This window comes from Dasypus novemcinctus, chromosome 11 (assembly GCF_030445035.2).
Source record: "Dasypus novemcinctus isolate mDasNov1 chromosome 11, mDasNov1.1.hap2, whole genome shotgun sequence".
NCBI classification, from domain to species: Eukaryota; Metazoa; Chordata; class Mammalia; order Cingulata; family Dasypodidae; genus Dasypus; species Dasypus novemcinctus.
Genome location: NC_080683.1, coordinates 6,258,252 through 6,273,588, shown reverse-complemented (window position 1 = coordinate 6,273,588; position 15,337 = coordinate 6,258,252). Strand labels below are relative to the sequence as shown.

Sequence of the window (15,337 nt, the reverse complement as noted above, 5' to 3'; positions counted from 1 at the left end):
TCTTGTAATTCAACGAGAAGACAAATGAGTTATTGAGTTAAATAACTCAGTGGGAAGACAAATGACCTAGTTTTTTAAATGGGCAAAAGATTTGAACAGATGTTTCAGGAAAGAAGATAATGAATGGCCAATAAACACATGAAAAGATGCTCAACATCATCGGTCATTAAGGAAATGCAAATTAAAACCATAGCCAAGGGAGCGATGGTGGAGTGGACGGGATCCTGGGTTCAATCCCCTGTACCTCCTAAAACCCCACCCCCCACAAAAACACAGACACACAATATACCTATTAGAATTATGACAAAAAAAAAAACACCTGACAATTCCAAGAGCTGGTGAGGATGAGGAATAACTAGAACTCTCATATTTGGCTGGTGGGAATGTAAAATGATGCAGCTACTTTGGAAAGCAGTTGGCAGTTTCTTATAAAGTCAAACCCACACCTACTACACAACCTAGCAATCCTACTCCTGGGCTTTACCCAAGAGAAAAGAAAGCATGTGTTTATATTAAAACCTATACACCCATGTTCACAGCAGCGTTATTCATGATCGCCCCAAACTGCTAACACCCAAATGTCCATCAAAAGGATAAGCAAATTTGGCATTTGTGCTATCCAATACTACATAGTGATAAGAAGGAAGGAAATAGCAACAACTACATGGATGAATCTCAGAACCATCACGCTGAGTGCAAGAAGCTGTACCCACAAAAAGAAAATACCATATGACTTTGATTCCATTTATAAGAAATATTAGAAAAGAGAAAGCTAAGCTGTAGGGTCAGGAAGCAGATCAGTGGTTGCCTGGAGCCAGGAGTGCGGGGAGGGATTGAGTTCAAGAGGGCACAAGGGAATTTTCCTAGGTTATGGAAATGTCCAATATTATGCTTGTAGTGATGGTCACAGGACTGTGCACCCTTGTCAAAACATCAAATTGTGTGCTTAAAATTGGTGAACTTTATTGAATGCAAATTACCCTTCAATCAAGTTTTTTTTTTAATGGGTAGGACCAAAAAAAAAAGCAAAAAATAAATGGGCAAGACTGAACTATACTGCTTAGAGATGCACACTTGGGTGATAAAACTCCATGGAAGTGATTTCTCCAACAGTCACTGTTGGAGGGAGGCAGGGCTGTGACTGGGATGGGGCAGGAGGTGCCTCTGGGGTTGGAGAGGGAGAAGCTGGCAAAGTCTTGGTTCTTGATTGGGCCCTGGTTACAAGGCTGTTTGCCTTCTAATAATTCACTAAGCCATAACTTTGTTTTCTGTGACTTCTTGTACCTCATTTTATTTTATAATGAAATGACAAAAACAAGTTTTAAAAACTAAGAGTAGGGGAGTGGGTACAGCTTAGGGGTTTGAGTGCTTCCTTCCCTTGTATGAGGTCCCAGCTTCAATCCCCAGTACCTCCTAAAAACGACAACAGGGGGGCAGATGTGGCTCCAGCATTTGGGCCCCTGCCTGCTGCGTGGGAGGTCCTGGTTTGGTTCCCGGTGCCTCGTAAAGAAGAAGAACGGACACAGAGAACACACAAGAATGGGCGCAGAGAGCAGACAGTGAGCACAAACAACAGGGGAGGGGGGAAATAAATAAATGAAATAAATCTCCAAAAAATGAAATAAAAACAACAACAAGACCTAATCCTTGAGGAGCAGATGTAGTTCAACCTGGTACCTCCTAAAAATAATAATAATAAATATTAAGAGTAATACTAAAAGATGCAAATAAATACAATCAGAAATGAAAGGGGAGGTAAGTTACAACTGACCCCACAGAAATAAAAAGAATCATAAGAGGATATTATGAGAGAAATGGACTTGGTCCAGTGGTTAGGGCATCCACCTACCACACGGGAGGTCCGCGGTTCAAACCCCGGGCCTCCTTGACCCGTGTGGAGCTGGCCCATGCGCAGTGCTGATGCGCGCAAGGAGTGCCCTGCCATGCAGGGGTGTCCCCCGCGTAGGGGAGCCCCACGCGCAAGGAGTGCACCCATAAGGAGAGCCGCCCAGCGCAAAAGAAAGTGCAGCCTGCCCAGGAATGGTGCCGCCCACACTTCCCGTGCCGCTGACGACAACAGAAGCAGACAAAGAAACAAGACGGAGCAAAGAGACACCAAGAACAGACAACCGGGGGGGGGGGGGGGGAGAAGGGGGGGTTAAATAAATAAATAAATCTTTAAAAAAAAAAAAGACAAGAGGATATTATGAGAAACTATGCCAACAAACTAGACAACCTAAATAAAATGTACAAATTCCTAGAAATGCTCAACCAACCTACACTGAGGCTACATGAAATACAAGAACTTACCAAACCAATCACTTTTAAGGAGATTGAATCTGTAATCAAAAAATCTCCCAGCAAATAAAAGTCCAGGACCAGATGGCTTCACAGGTGAATTCTACCAACTATTCCAAAAAGAATTATCGTCAATCCTGTTTAAACCCTTCCAAAAAATTGAAGAGGAGGGAAAAATTACCCAACACATTTTTGAAGCCAAAATCACCCTAATACCAAAGCCAGATAAAGATACTACAAGAAAAGAAAATTGCAGACCAATTTCCCTAATGAACACAGATGCAAAATTCCCAACAAAATACTTGCAAATTGAATGCAACAGCATGTCAAAAGACTTATACATCATGACCAAGTGGGATTTATTCCTGGCATGCAAGACTGGTTCAACATAAGGAAATAAAAAAAGAAAGAAAGAAGAAAAGAAAATCAACCAACATAATACACCACATTAACAAATTGAAGGGGAAAAAAACACAACATGATAATCTCGATTAACCCAGAGAAGGCATTCAGCAAAATCCAGCATCCTTTTTTGATAAAAACACTTCAAAAGATAAGAATAGAAAGAAAATTCCTCAATATGATAAAAGGCATATGTGAAAAACCCATAACCAACATCATACTCAATGGGGAGGGTTGAAAGCTTTCCTTGTAAGATCAGGGACAAGACAAGGATGCCCTCTGTCACTGCTGTAATTCAACATTGTACTAGGAGTTCTAGGTAGGGCAATTAGCCAAGAAAAAAAAAATTAAAGGCATCCAAATAGGAAAAGAGGAAGTAAAACTCTCACTGTTTGTAGATGTCATGAATCTGTACTTAGAAAATCCTGGAGTATCTACGACACAGCTATTTGAGCTAATAAATGAGCTCAGCAAAGTGGCAGGACACAAGAATCAGTCATGTTTTTGTACGCTAGTACTGAACAATCTGAGGAGGAAATCCGGGAAAGAATTCCATTTTCAATAGCAGCAAAAAGACTCAAGTATCTAGGAATTAATTTAACCAAAGAAATACGGGACCTATATACACAAAACTACAAAACAATGCTAAAAGAAATTTTAATTCTGTGTACCTGGATCTGAAGAATAAATATCGTGAAGATGTCAATCTTACCCAAATTGATTTACAGATTTAATGCAATACCAATCAAAATTCCAACAGCTTACTTTACGGAATTAGAAAAGGCAATTACCAAATTCATTTGGAAGGGAAAGTGCACCTGAATAGCCAAAAGCATTCTAAAAAAAAAAGAGTGAAGTGGGAAGAATTTCACTGCCTGACCTGGAAACATATTACAAAGCTATAGTGGTCAAAACAGCATGGTACTGGCATGAAGATAGACACATCAATCAATGGAATAGAACCAAGAACCCAGATAAAAACCCTCACCTATATAGTCAATTTGTTTTTTTGGGTTTTTGTTTTTGTTTTTTTTTTAAAGATTTATTTATTTCTCTCCCCTTCCCCCCTGTTGTCTGCTGTGTCCATTCGCTGTGTGTTCTTCTACTCTGTTTGCATTCAAGTGGCACTGGGAAACTGCATCCTTTTTTTTGTTGTTGTGTCAGCTCTCCATGTGTGTGGCGCCACTCCTGGGTGGGCTGCACTTTTTTTCACGCAGGGTGGCTCTCCTTGCAGGCGTACTCCTTGCGAGTGGGGCTCCCCTAAGGGGGCACCCCTGCATGGCACAGCACTCCTTGCGTGCAGCAGCACTGCGCATGGGCCAGCTCACCACAGAGGTCAGGAGGCCCTGGGTTTTGAACCCTGGACCCTCCGTATGGTAGGTGGATGCTTTATCATTTGAGTCACATCCGCTTCCCTCAATTTGTTTTTGACAAACCTATCAAGTCAATGTTAATGGGACAAAACAGTCTTTTCAACAAATGGTGCCGGGACAACTAGATATCTATAACCAAAAAAAGGAAAGAAGAACCCAATCTCACTCCCTATACAAAAATCACCTCAAAATGGATCAAAGACCTGAATATAAAATCCAGGACCATAAAACTACTAGAAGAAAATGTAGGGAAACATCTTCAAGACCTTGTAGTAGATGGTGGCTTCTTGAACCTCACATCCAAAGCACACACAACGAAAGAAAAAATAGATAAATGGGACCTCCTCAAAATTAAACATTTTTGCACCTTCCAGGACTTTGTCAAAAGGGTGAGAAGGCAGCCCACTCAAGGGGAGAAAATATTTGGAAATCACAAGTCAGATAAGGGTTTAATATCCCAGATATATAAAGATATGTTCAACTCAACAATAAAAGGACAAATAACACAATTAAAAAATGGGCAAAAAGCCTTAAATAGACATTTGTCCAAAGAAGAATGTATTTCTTCCATTTGTATAATGGCAAAAAAACACATGAAGGCGTTGGACTTGGCCCAGTGGTTAGGGCGTCCGTCTACCACATGGGAGGTCCGCGGTTCAAACCGCGGGCCTCCTTGACCCGTGTGGAGCTGGCCATGCGCAGTGCTGATGCGCGCAAGGAGTGCCGTGCCACGCAAGGGTGTCCCCCGCGTAGGGGAGCCCCACGCACAAGGAGTGCGCCTCCGTAAGGAGAGCCGCCCAGCACAAAAGAAAGTGCAGCCTGCCCAGGAATGGTGCCGCACACACGGAGAGCTGACACAGCAAGATGACACAACAAAAAGGAACACAGATTCCCATGCTGCTGACAACAACAGAAGCAGACAAAGAAGACGCAGCAAATAGACACACAGAACAACAACTGGGGCGGGGGCCAGGGAGGGGAGATAAATAAATAAATAAATCTTTTTTAAAAAAACACATGAAGAAATGCTCAACATCACTAATGATAAGGGAAATGCAAACCAAAACTACAATGAGATATCATTTCACTCCTATCAGAATGGCCACTATTAAAGAGACAGAGAACTACAAGTGCTGGAGAGGATGTGGAGAGACAGGAACACTTACTCACTGTTGGTGGGAATGCAGAATGGAACAGCCACTGTGGAGGACTGTCTGGCAGTTCCTAAAGAAGCTTAATATAGACTTGCCACATGACCCTGCAATACCGCTACTGGGTATATTCCCAGAAGAACTGAGAGCAGGGACACAGACAGACGTCTGCACACTGATGTTCATAGGGGCATTATTTACAATTGCCAAAAGTTGGAAACAACCCAAGTGTCTATCAACCAATGAATGGATAAACAAACCATGGTGTATTCAGACAGTGGAATATTACGTGTGAAGAAGAAATGAAGTCGTAAAATATATGCAGCATGGATGAACCCGGAGGACAGTCTGTTGAGTGAAGCAAGCCAGACACAAAAGGACAAATACTGCATGTTTGCCTTACTATGAACCAAATATATTGTGTAACATACCATATAATTAAAAAAAAAAATTATAATGTATCCAGTACATTTAAATGAGAAATGAATGTTTTCTTTTTAGTTTTTGTTCATATTTTCAATTATTAAATGTACAATATGAAGCAAAAATATACAAAAAGAGTATTACTAATAACTGACACCCACTAAGCACTTCCTGTGTGCAAGGCACTGCTCCAAGCATGTCACCTGGGATAAGCACACACTCCACGAGGTGGTAAAGAGACGAGGAAACCAGGCACAGAGGGGCTAAGAGGCTTCCCCAGCACCCCTCGGCCACAACGTCGTGGCGCCCTCCTTTGCAGCAAGCCCGGTAGCTCCTGAGTGTGTGCTTTCCACGCCGAGGTGAAGACTCTGATGTCAGAGCGGAAGGGAAGCTGTCGGAGGGGAGCCCGGACGCCTGCTCGTCCCGGGGCCTGCGCTGGGGAAGGACGCCCCACAGGGACGGTGCACTGAGACAGGACTTTCACAACCAGGCTGCGCCACAAGCACCGTTCATTTCTTCCCCGCGTTTTCACCCAGCACCCTCCTGCGTGCCCGCCACTGGATCAGGCGGCTGCAGCCCCAGGGTGGCCACCTCGGCAGGAATTCCTGTCCTCTCGGAGCTTGTATTCTAAACCTTTCCACGTCTCAGTTTTTCCAGCTATAAAATGGGGACTTGACAAGGCGATTAGACAGTGAAAAAGAGAACTAGGGAGTGTGCGAAATGCTTGCAGGTGTGCAGGCGACAGCGAGTGAACCGGCCCTGCAGTAGATGCTCTCCTCAGCACGACAAGAGCAGGCCAGCCAAGGCGACACGCTCCTGGGCATTCCCTGAACGCTGTCTGGGGCTTCCATCGCTCCACTGGTCAGGACAAAACAGTTCAGGGAACAGCCACGACAGCTCCAGGCAGATGAGATCAGCTGAGCTCCCCAGAAGACAGGCAAAGAGACGGCAGTCCCTGGGGAAGATCCGTGGTGGGAGAGCGAGGTGGCCAGAATCCGTTTAGAGGAAAAACCCTGCCCTGGGTGCTGGGTGCCGGGGGCGGGCACCTCAAACGTGGGAGTGTGTGGGAACATATCCGCAGCCATGTACCTGCATATCACAAACTCGCGTGTGCTGTGGAGCTGTAAAAGAAAATTCACAGAGGGTCCTTTTTTTTTTTCCTTTTTCTGATGTGTAGGGGCCAGGGATGGAACTGGGGGCCTCATGTGGGCAGCCGGAGCTCAACCGCTGAGCCACGTTGGCTCCCCGAGTTGGTTTCTTTTTCTTTTTTTCCCTCATTTTATTTTATTTTTGTGAGTTGGTTTTTTTGTTTGTCTGTTTGTTTGCTTTTTCAGGAGCATTGGAAGCAAACCTAGGACCTCCCCGTGTGGGAAGCGGGCACTCAACCGTTCGAGCCACATCCTCTCCCATCGATGGCTTTCTTGAGCAGGTTTTCTCCACAAGTGAGAGGACGAAACGTGCTATAGGATTAGAAAGCTGCTCTCGGTGTGGCAAAGGCGGTCAGGGGGAAGGGGAGGCCCAGGGTGTCTGTTAAAGGACGTCTGGCTTATTTTTGTTACAGCTGGCGAGCACTGTCCCCGGTTCATGAGGTAGTGCCCTCCGTGGGGTCCCCACAGCCTTGGAAGTAGAAACCTCCAGGCCGCCGCACTGGGCTGTAGGGGCCGCTGCTCCTCCAGGTGCTTCTCTGTTCCTTCTGGGACAGATTTTATTAAAGGCTCTCCAAAGGAATGGGAACTGCAACTAGAAAGTCTTTACAGGCCATCGTTGACTCACTTCCAACCTGGGGGCCTCCCAGGGCTGCGTGGGGACCTGGACGCTGACTCCCATCTTTAGTCGTGTGATCTTACGATGCTTATGGGCTCAGCATCCCCTGCCTCAGAAACACTGTTGCCTAACACCTCTGCCCACCGAAAGAGGTGTGTAAGAATGTTCTTTGCAGCTTTGTTTCTATTAGCCAAACACAGGGAACAGCCTCCATGTCCACCAGCCACTGCTACCCACAAAGACGCATCCCACAGCCTGAGGGGTTTGGGGGAAGCCAGGCACAAAAGAATGCTTAGTGTTGGGTCCACATGTAAGAGGCTCAAGAACAGTGCTCGCTTCGGCAGCGCATATGCTAAAACGGGAACGACGCAGAGAAGAGCAGCACGGCCCCTGCGCAAGGATGACACGCAAATTCATGAACCATTCCATATTAAAAAGAAGAAGAAGAAGCTCAAGAACAAACAAAACTGAGATACGATATTGGTGTGAGAAAAGTTTTGGTGATGGATGATGGTGTTGGTAGCACAGTATTGTGTTTGTTGGAGAGAAATGGCGTTCACTGGGACACAGAGACAGATATGACACAGGCAGAAATTTATTGAGAAGCTCTCCCAACGGAGGGGGTCTGAGGCACAGACTTCAGCCCCCCCACCAGCACGGTGGGGTCTGAAGAGAGACTTCAGCCCACTCCTGGGAGGGGCGACTTGAATTTATATAGAACTTTCCCAGGTGGGGAAATGATAGCTGGTGGGAGGGGGTTGAGGGACCGAGTGAGGTGCAGGGGCCACTGGGAAGCCCTAGAGGGGAACACTTGCCCTGACAGTGACTAGAAGATGGGGGGTTAGGGAGTTATGGCCTCTTGGAATGCTGCAGGAGCAGATGTTTCTTTGATCCGTAAGGGTTAAAGGGTTTCTCTATCTCTCTCTGGCATGCAGGTGGGGAAGGTTTCCATTTCCCTTTACTGCCGTCTCTGCACTGCATGGTTTCTTTGTTTAACCCGTGGGGAAGTGCTGTGTGCCTAGACACTGGGGTTAGCTTTTCCCCAGTGCATATCAGGGGAAACTGAGCTACAGCTCGTTTATTATTACAAACCTCTAACAGTGTTAATATTACTGTGATTGTTTGTGTGAATTCAAATGATATCACTGAGTTGTACACATGATGGTTTAAAATGGAAGATTAGAGGATTTATATATATACGTGTTACAACATTTTAAAAAAATTAATTAACATATGGTGGCATCAGTCAGAACAGCATGTAGGGGAATGTGTGGGACTGACTGGAGAGAAGCTGCTGAGGTGTTGGGCATATTCTCTATCTTGATCTCGACCGTGTTAACACGGATTTATACACACATTCGCATCTGTAAATTCATTGAGTTGTAACCTAACGATTTGTGCACATTACTGTCTGTAGTACATTATACATCAAGAAATAAAAATAAATAAAACGCTGATGCCTAAACCCCTCCGGGAGAGTCTGACTTCACTGGCGTGGGGTGTGGCTTGGCATCCGGATTTTCATGCCCGCCCCAGGGCTAAGACCTAAGGCTTTAAGTCCAGCCCCAGAGAGCGGGGAGAGCCCCTCCCTTCCCTGCTCTGCGTTCAGGTCTCTGCTCCCCGCCCCCGACCTTGGCCCCAGCAGGCAGAGAGGAAGCTGCGAGCGGTGGGAGGCCTGTGGGCTCCGCAGCAGGCTGACCGCGGGAGAGTCCAGCTCTTCCACTTGTCACTCTTGTGACCTTGGGCAAGAAAGGCCCTCTCTCTAAACCTCAGTTTCCCTGCCTCTAAGGCGGCTGGAGATTATACCTGTCCGTCCTGCACAATGTAGGGGGGTTGGGATAAAGGGGGTTGGTCTTTACATAGGTAATCTCTTTAAAACATACATCTGGGGAAACGGACTTGGCCCAGTGGTTAGGGCGTCCGTCTACCACATGGGAGGTCCGCGGTTCAAGCCCTGGGCCTCCTTGACCCGTGTGGAGCTGGCCCATGCACAGTGCTGATGCGCACAAGGAGTGCCATGCCACGCAGGGGTGTCCCCCGCGTAGGGGTGTCCCCCGCGTAGGGGAGCCCCACGCGCAAGGAGTGCACCCATAAGGAGAGCCGCCCAGCGCGAAAGAAAGTGCAGCCTGCCCAGGAATGGCGCCGCCCACACTTCCCGTGCCGCTGACGACAACAGAAGCGGACAAAGAAACAAGACGCAGCAAGAAGACACAGAGAACAGACAACCGGGGGAGGGGAGGGGAATTAAACAAATAAAAAAAATAAAATAAAAATAAAATAAAATAAAATAAAACATACATCTGATCCCGTCACTACTGCCTGAAGCCCTCCCATGGCTTTTCTTTTTTTTTTTTTATTTGTTTCTCTCCCTTTCACCTCCCCTCCCCAGTTGTCTGTTCTCTGTGTCCATTTGCTGCTTGTTCTTCTTTTGTCCGCTTCTGTTGTTGTCAGCGGCACGGGAATCTGTGTTTCTTTTTGTTGCGTCATCTTGCTGTGTCAGCTCTCCGTGTGTGCGGTGCCATTCCTGGGCAGGCTGCACTTTTTTTGTGCTAGGCGGCTCTCCTCACACTCCTTGTGCGTGGGACTCCCCATACGCAGGGGACACCCCTGAGTGGCACGGCACTCCTTGCGCGCATCAGCACTGCGCGTGGGCCAGCTCCACACGGGCCAAGGAGGCCCAGGGTTTGAACCGTGGACCTCCCATGTGGTAGACGGACGCCCTATCCACTGGGCCAAGTCTGCTTCCCTCCCATGGTTTTTCATTGCAACTTTATTTTATTTAAGAAAATTAAGTTTCTCCTTTATTAATAAGGGGTGTAAAGTTGATTTCATTTTATTTACATGATTTCCTTTTCTTTTTTTAATCTATTTTATTGATAGATATTAATAAAGCATATAATCCTTCCTTAGTGTACAATCCAGCCAGAGTATACAATCAATGGTATGTGGTAGAATCTCATAGTCCTGCATTTATCACTTCAATCATTATTAGAGCATTTTCATTATTTTAATAATAATAATAAACAGGCCCCCCAAAAAAGTGCTAGCCCCTTAATAATCACCTTTCATTGCATTAGCTTTTTAAAAATTCAATAGATCCCCCCACCCACCCCCAGATGTCTCCCTCGTCTATCTGCTCATCTTCCTGGGACTTCCCATGTGGGAGGCGGGCACCCAACTGCCTGGCCACATCTGACCCAGTGTTGCACTTTTTTTTTTTATAAGATTTATTTTATTTATTTCTCTCCCCTTCCCCCCATTGTCTGTTCTCTGTGTCCATTCGCTGCGTGTTCTGCATCTGCTTGCATTATCTGGCGGCACTGGGAAACTGTATCTCTTTTTTGTTGCATTATCTTGCTGCATCAGCTCTCCGTGTGTGCAGCTGCTCTCCTGGGCGGGCTGCACTTTTTTCATGCGGGGCGGTTCTCCTTGTGGGGTGCACTCCTTACGTGGGGCACACCTGCATGGCACGGCACTCCTTGTGCACGGCAGCACTGCACATGGCCCAGGTCACCACATGGGGCAGGAGGCCCGGTGGATAGAACCCTGGACCCTCCATATGGTAGATGAACGCTCTATCAGTTGAGCCACAGCCACTTCCCCATCACTGCTCGCTGAATAAACTTCAAACTCCTTACCGAGGCCAAGTGCCTCTCCACTTTCACCCGCCCCCCCACGAGCACAGCCCCCTGTCTACCCTGAGAGCTCACTGCGACGGCTGTCTTTCCGATCAAGCTCTCCCCGACGTCCCCGCCTTTCTAAGGGTTGTCCCCCACAGCCTGCAATGCCCTTCCCGGGCCTCGGCCCGGGCCTGCTTTCTCCCTGGGTGTCCGCGGAAACGACGCCTCCTCACCCCTCACTACTCTGTCTCCACGCCCTGACATTTTCTTCACAGCGCTCAGCACAGTGTGCAGTCATCGAGGTCTTTGCTGCTTAAGGGGAGATCCGCGGGTGTTCTGGCCCCACGCCAGCCCACCACCCGGCCCAGTGCCAGGGGCCCGGTGCCCGACGGCCACCGAACAGAATCCCGCGAACTCACAGAAACACCGTCATCTGAGAAGGCGTCCACAGTGCCAGCGGTTATTAGCTGTCCCCCTTTCTTAGAAACCACCCGTCGTCCTACTCTCCTTGCGTTACTGTGTATTCCTGAAACATGTTTAAAGCGTGCCCAGGTGTGCGCCGCGAGGACGCTGGAAGGTGAGAAGGCGTGTGTCCGCCCTCAGCAAGGCGCCACCCAGGAGGGAGCCCCCAGGGGAGCGCCACCAGAGGGGAGCCGGGCGCCCCTCGGCCTTTCCTCTCCCCACGCCCTGTCTAGGTGACATCACAGTGACTCAGGCAACGCTCTCAGCCGCAGGGCTGACCCTTCTCTCTCCCAGGGGACGAGCCGCAAGCTCTTCATCTAAAATTACCCTGGGCGCTTCCACAGCTTCTGCCCTTGGCTCCTCGAACACAACAAAACCTGAAAGGGGAGTCCTCTCTCCTAAACAATTTAGAGGTATTTCAGATAAATAGAAAAGCATAGCTCCTTCAGGAAACGGCGTTGAGACACCAGCTAATCCTCTGGAGGGAAACGTTTTTACATCAGAAAACACTCTAGGAAGACAAGCTGTTTAAACAGGAACAGCAAAGCTGCTGGCGGAGGACGGGGAGCTATTTCCTAATGGCTAGGGTCGGTGTGTGGTGATGAGACTTTTTGGTAATGCATGGCGGTGATGGTAGCACTGAACTGTGAACGTAATCAGTGTCACTGAATCGTACACATTCAAGTGGTCAAAAGAACTGCCCTGCGTGAAAAAAACGCAGCCTGCCCAGGAGTGGCGCCGCACGCACGGAGAGCTGACGCAGCAAGGCGACGCAACAAAAAGAGACACAGATTCCCATGCCACTGACAAGAATGCAAGCGGACACAGAAGAACACACAGCGAATGGACAGACAGAGCAGACAACTGGGGGGGCAGGGGAGGGGAGAGAAATAAATTTTTTAAAAAAGAAGAAACTTGATATCATTAAAATAAAAATGGGAAATTTTGTGTTGTATATATGTTATCACAATTTTTTCCTTTTTTGTTGAGTCACATGAAGGCTTTGATTTTTTTTTCTAAGTGAGCTGGGAAGCCATTCGCAGGGAGTGACACGGTCTGATATACATCGCAAAAGGATCGCTTAGCTGCTGTGAGGGAAGAGACCAGAGAGCAAATTTCAGCAGACTGCTTTTCAGTATTGCTGCTGAGAAGGAAGGAGTCACACCTCGCTTTTCTTGCTACCTGGTTTTAGGATCTTTTCTTTGTTGCTGATTTCCTACAACCTCCTTATGATGTTTAGGCCTGTATTTATTATTTATCTGATTTGCGATTTGTTGGACTCACTGAATCTGAAGTGTGTTGTCTTTCAACAATTTGGAAAATATTCTGACAGTGTCTCTTGCCCACTTTATTATTTCACTTAGTCATATATTAGACTTTCTCACTCTTTTCTCCACATCCCTTATCCTTTCTTTCAAATATTCCATCTCTTTGAATCCTTGGACTGCATTGTGAATATTTTTCTCACTTCTATCTTCCATTTCACTCTTCAAGTAGTCAAATCTGTTGTTTAATCCTTTTTTTAAAATTAAGTTTTAAATCTTAATCATTTTAGTTTCAGTTCTGGAAGTTTTAATTCATTGTTTTTCAAATCTGCTTGACCAGTCCTCAGATTATTTTGTTTCCTATTCATATGTTCAAGCTTCTTTTCTATTTTTTTGGAACAATATTAAGATTACTTATTTTAGAACAATGAAACCTGAAAAGTACTTGAAGAAACTATAGGTGAATATTTTTATAATCTTAAAATATGGAGGGACTTGTAATAGTCAGCCAAAGGAGTGCTGATGTAAAATACCAGAAATCTGTTGGTTGTTTTTTTTTTAAGATTTATTTTTTATTTATTTCTCTCCCCTTCCCCCCCCCCCCCGTTGTCTGTTCTCTGTGTCCATTTGCTGCGAGTTCTTCTTTGTCCACTTCTGTTGTTGTCAGCGGAATCTGTGCTTCTTTTTGTTGTGTCATCTTGCCGTGTCAGCTCTCTGTGTGGGCGGCGCCATTTCTGGGCAGGCTGCACTTTCTTTCGTGCTGGGCGGCTCTCCTTACGGGGCGCACTCCTTGCGTGTGGGGCTCCCCTATGCGGGGGACACCCCTGCGTGGCAGGGCACTCCTTGCCCACATCAGCACTGCGCATGGGCCAGCTCCACACGGGTCAAGGAGGCCCGGGGTTTGAACCGTGGACCTCCCATGTGGTAGACGGACTCCCTATCCACTGGGCCAAGTCTGCTTCCCTGGTTGGTTTTTATAAAGGGTATTTATTTGGGGTAGGAGCTTACAGATACCAGGCCATAAGCATAAGTTACTTCCCTCACCAAAGTATATTTCCACGTGTTGGAGCAAGATGGCTGCCGACGTCTGCCAGGGTTCAGGCTTCCTGGGTTCCTCTGGGCTCAGCGCCTCTGTTTCCTCCACAAGGCCAGCTGTAGACTATCAGGTAAATGGCTCTGTATCTCTCCCTAGGGTTCCAGCTTCAGCATCAAACTCCAACGTCAAAACTCCAATATCAAAAACCCTTAACTCTGTCCTTTGCCCTGCCTTTTATCTGTGAGTCCCACCCACCAAGGGGTGGGGACTCAATGCCCTACTGGCACAAGAGGTTTACATAATTACTTAATCAAGTAAACCTATGAATCCAGTATAATCTAATATGCCCAGAGGAGAAGATCAGTTTACAAACATAACCCATTATTTCTTTTTGGAATTCATCAATAACATCAAACTGCTAGAGGACTTTTTAAACTTTATACCAAAATCTTAAATCATATAGATTTGAATATAATGAATTGTAAAACTTCTACTTCAAAATACCACGAGCATAAGAGAAATGAGAAACTGGGGAAAATATTTGAAAAATACGGGGCAGAGGGTTAATAGCTCTAATACTAAAGAGTGATTTCAAATCGATATGGAAAAGAAAAAAATTTCAATAAGAAAACAGATTACAGAAATGGACAGATTATTTGTAAAAGGAAAAACACAGATGCCTAAAGAAAGACAAAGAAAAATGTTTACTCATAGCCACAAACAAACAATTCAAATTAAAAGAGCGAAAAATTAATATTTATCAATAGGACTGACAGAAAAATAAAAACAAAAACATGACCCAATGTTAGGTGGGTTATTGAGGAAGCGGGCCTTGTCATAACTGCTTATGGTAGTGGAAATTGGTAACGTCTTTATGGAGATCAATGTGACATATGTGTCAAAAACCTAAATTTGGGTGCTACTTAACTTCATTGCCAGGAATTTATCCTAAGGAAAAGGGTGCAAATATATGTTTGGCAGTGTTACTTACAGAAGGTTTTTAAAATATATACCTATGGGAAGTGGATTGGCCCCTGTTTAACATACGGGGGCTCCCGGGTTTGGTTCCTGGGGCTTCCCGGTGAAGGCGAGCTGGCCCGCAACGCAGACAGCTGGCCCGCAGCACGAACTGACACAAGACGACGCAACAACAACAGAAAAGGAGACACAGAGGAAAGACAATCAGAGACACAACAAACCAGGGAGCTGAGGTGGCTCAAGTGACTGAGCGCCTCCCTCCCTTGTTGGAAGTCCCAGGATTGGTTCCTGGTGCCGCCTAAAGAGAAGACGAGCAGACACAGAAGAATGCACAGCAAATGGACACAGAGAGCAGATAATGAGCCAGGTGGGGGGGGGAGGGGAAATAATAAAATAAATCTTTAAAATATATATATATATTTAGTCATAGAGGATTATTCATCAGTGGACTACAATGTTGTCATTAAAAAGTTTTTTTCTAAGATTTATTTTACTTATCCCCTCCCCCACATTGTTTGCACTCACTCTCTGCTGTGTCTGCTCGTCTTCTCTTTAAGAGGCACCA

General features: G+C 46.1%; 1 protein-coding gene and 1 non-coding gene across 2 annotated transcripts in view; both read left to right on the top strand.

The window, feature by feature from the left end:
• The window catches only part of RPS10 (ribosomal protein S10), a 115,065-nt gene that overhangs the window by 91,129 nt on the left and 8,599 nt on the right, over window positions 1-15,337 (top strand). The window lies entirely within an intron of this gene.
• On the top strand, window positions 7,740-7,846 carry LOC111762054 (U6 spliceosomal RNA). The gene has a single exon (XR_002795269.2). It is a non-coding gene; the product is annotated as a U6 spliceosomal RNA (small nuclear RNA).